The sequence below is a fragment of the Echinops telfairi genome, unplaced genomic scaffold (assembly GCF_000313985.2).
Source record: "Echinops telfairi isolate 266 unplaced genomic scaffold, ASM31398v2 ScPeMD7_18;HRSCAF=68, whole genome shotgun sequence".
Taxonomy (NCBI): domain Eukaryota; kingdom Metazoa; phylum Chordata; class Mammalia; order Afrosoricida; family Tenrecidae; genus Echinops; species Echinops telfairi.
The window spans coordinates 62,237,675-62,241,659 of record NW_022103915.1 but is presented as its reverse complement, the minus strand read 5'-3'; positions in this window follow the sequence as shown (position 1 = coordinate 62,241,659).

Here is a 3,985-nt window from a genome sequence, read left to right as displayed (position 1 = left end):
ATGCTCACCCTCCATTCAGCTCTCAGTAATTCCTCTCAGATATATTGCACTTGATCAAACCCCACCAGACAATATATGCCTTCCTCACCTTCAATTTTAGATCTCTTGTTGTTCCCTTAGCCCTAATTGACTCCCTGCTCCCCATCCCCACCCCTCCTCTCCCCTACTCCCTACACCACCCACTACCCCAGACCATTGGTCCCACTGTTTTCTCCTCCGGATTGTCTGTCCTGCCATTATTACAAAGATAGACATAGGGCAAAAGAGGCGGTGGGGTGGGGGGGAGGGGCGGTGCGGGAATAGATAGTTCCAGGTCTGTCTGCTGATCCTTATGCGTGTTTTCCAAGCGGGTCTGAGGAGGTAAAATGTCATTTTTATTTTAATGTCTTTTACTGATGCAACCTGACAAAAATCATCTTGGGTTTTTTTGTTTGTTGGCTTTTATTTTAATAACAAAATCATTGTGAAGAAATAAGTGGCAAGGACTCTTTACTCACATTACTGTAAAACCAGTAGCTGCTTTTTTATATCGCTTCCCTTATCCCAAATTATACAGTCTTTGCTTACTTAAAATTAAAATATGAATCCCAAAACTTTCAATATTATCTCCCTAGGTTGAATTGCCTCCAGTGAATGGATAAAATCAAGACTCTGCTTTTTTCTAAGAGATAAGCAATCTACACTGGGCTTTTACCCAGCTGTCACAGTTTCCAGTTGCTATTCATTATGAAATATCTTCTCAATATAAAAAATACTTTAAAATACTTATGTGTGCTTTATTAACTGTTCAAAGGCACTTGACTGCATGGATCATGATCAGTGTTAGGTAGCATTAAGTAGAATGGGAATTCTAGAACATTTCATTATGCTCATACGAAGCTTGTACATGGACCAAGATCCAGTAGTCTGAATAGAACAAAGAAATACTACATCATTTAAAATCAGGAAAGAAAAATAAAATCAAGAAATATGTGCATCAAGCTGTGTCCTTACACCTGATGAATTATATGAAAACAAAAGTACCCAGACTAACACACTGTACTTCCCGTGTTGTCCCTTGTAGCACTATGGGTCAGTGAGGGAGATCGTGGCTCATGGTGGGGCCAGCCCTATGATCCTCTCTGTGCATTGGCTGCTCTGGGCAGGAATATCTGCCTCAGGGCTCGGTGTACCAGGATGTGTTCCACTCTCTCTCCTTCCCTCTTTGTTTGCTCCTGTGTGCTCTGATCAGATGTGCCCCTCCCCCTGAGCTGTAGCTTCAGTGCTGTCCTCTGAAGTGAATTCTTTTGTGGGGAGGGATGGATGTCCACGTAGTTGGGATTGGGGCCAGTCTTGCACGAGCTCCCAATAAAATGATTTTCTTTTTAAAGAAACCGAAATCCTCACAATTGTACCAATAAAGAACATCATGATAAACAGAGAAAAGAATGAAGTTGTCAAGGATTCCATCTGGCAAAATCAACGCTCATGGAAAGAACAGACATGAAATCAGAAGACATTTTCTGTTGGGAAAATCTGCAGCGCAAGACCTCTTCCAAGTGCTGCAGGAGAAAAAAAAGATGTTGAAGAGCAAGGATGTGACTTTGAGGACTGATGAGCACCTCACCAAAGTCATGATGTTTTCAGTTTCCTCGTATACATGTGGAAGCTGAACGTTGAATACGGAAGACCGAAGAAGAATTGATGCATTTGAACTGGGGTGGAGGCAATTTAATAGTACCATGGATTTCCATAAGAACAAACAAATCTCTCTTGGAAGAAGTATAGCCAGAATGCTCCTTAGAAGAGGGGAGCAGGGAAGGGAGGGAGGGGAAAAATGAGGAGCTGATGCCAGGGGCTTAAGTAGAGAGCAAATGTTTTGAGGATGATGAGGGTAATGAATGTACAAATGGGCTTTACACAATTGCTGTGTGTATGGATTGTGATAAGAGTTGTATGAGCCCCCAATAAAATGATTTTTTTTAAAAAAGAATACTCCTTAGAAGTGAGGGAGGATGAAAAGACTTTGGACATGTAATCGGGAAGTACTAGTTCCTGGGAAAGAGCACCATACTTGATAAAGTAGAAGGGCAGTGAAAAAGAGGCAGCCCCTCGCGAAGACAGTTTGACACAGTGACTGCAACAATGGGCCCAAACATAAAAATAAGTCTGAAGACCAAACAGTGCTTCATGCTCTTGAACACAGGGTCACAATGAATAGGAAACAACTCAAAGGCACCTAACAGCAACATATTGTTAAGTATGTTCATTAAACAAAAGGACCTCTATATCAGGTATTGTACTCGGAATTCAGGATTCAGCAATAAATCATACACAACTATACCTTCCTTCATGATGTTTACAATTGTTAATATGATCATTTAAATGTATAAGTAAAAAGGGTACTAGTGATGCTGTCTGGCCTTGGGCTGCTAACCACAAGTCAGTGGTTCTAAGCCATCAGCTGCTCCAAGGGAAAAAGAAGGGCTGTCTCTTCCCATAACCATCGACACAGCTTTGGAAACCCCATGTAAGATCAATATGAGTCCAAATCAATTCTGTCTCAGCAAAGAGGGCATTGTTGTTTTATTGGTTTTGATGTATGTATATGTAGAACAATGCAAAAGACCTTTTTAGAGTATTGAAGAGCAAGAGTATTACTTTGAGGACTGAACTGTGCATGGCCCAAGTCGTGGGCTTCTCAATTGCCTCATATGAGTGTGAAAATTGAACACTGAATTAGGAAGAACTGATGCATTTGACTTGTGGTGCTGTGGAATACTGAAAGTACCATGGACTGCTACAACCAACAAAGCTGTCTTGGAAGAAGTGTAGCCAGAGTGCTCTTTAGAGGAAAGGATGGTGAGACTCTTTTCTCACATGTTGTGGTCAGGTTGTCAGGAGAGACCAGTCACTGGAGAAGGACATCATGTGCGGTAAAGCAGAGGGCAGCACAAATCCATCAACAAGATGGATGGACACAGTGGCTGCAACAATGGGCTCAGGCATAAGAACAATGGTGAGGATGCTGCAGGACCCAGCATTGTCTCATCCTCTTGTGCATAGAGTCACTGTGGATTGGAACCAAGTCGATGACACCTAATAACTAACAGCAATAGGAAAATGCATATTTTTATACTATTGTTTTTATAACTCTCAACAGGTCATTCTGTTCCTACATTAAAATTCAGGTTTAAGAAACCGTTTTAGGTCCTAACTGGCTTGCTTTTGACGGACCATAACCAGGACATGGGAGGAAAGAGGATGCCGAGGGCATGAAGCCAGGTAAGCAGCACTCGACGGAGTTATATTTCGCTGTGATTTCTTTTTCTTCTGAGTTTATTACATAGTATAGTAACTGATCTATCTTTATTGCTGCTGTTGGTGCTAAAAGGGACATCTGGAAACTAGGGATTAAAAGTTTTAGCTCCATGTGAGTTCAGGGTTATAACCCCAGACCTTATACAAGAAACCCGAATCAATTTTGCCAAGGCTCTCGCTAATAGAGTCTGTGGGATCAAAACTGGTGTGTCAAGGGTCTCCTGAACTGAGATATATTTTAAAAGCTACAATCTTTTGGCATTCTGTTTTCCTCTGCAACCTACTAAACCCTTTGGATACACTAAAGTAGGATTTCAACAAAGACCATATCCACATTTTACATTGTAGAATTGATACCAAGCAGAGAGGACTTGAAATTCAGTCATAAGCAAGCATTCAGGCAAGTTATTTTATGCATCTCTCCAACACACACACGAGAAACTATAGCTCTAAAATTGATCCCACTGGGACCTGAGGCCCAACATTTTCCAGGATGAATACGCTGTGTTAATTGCTTTTCTCTCTCCATTTATTCCCCAGCCTTTCCTGATTCTCTTCTGCTCTTACCTTCCCCCTTAGTAATCTCTCATGAGTGGGAATTCATCTTCTTTACTCTTTTATAGAATCTAAAGGGAATTCTCATAAGGAAGGGGTTATCTGAAATCCGAACTAAAGGGGCAAAAGG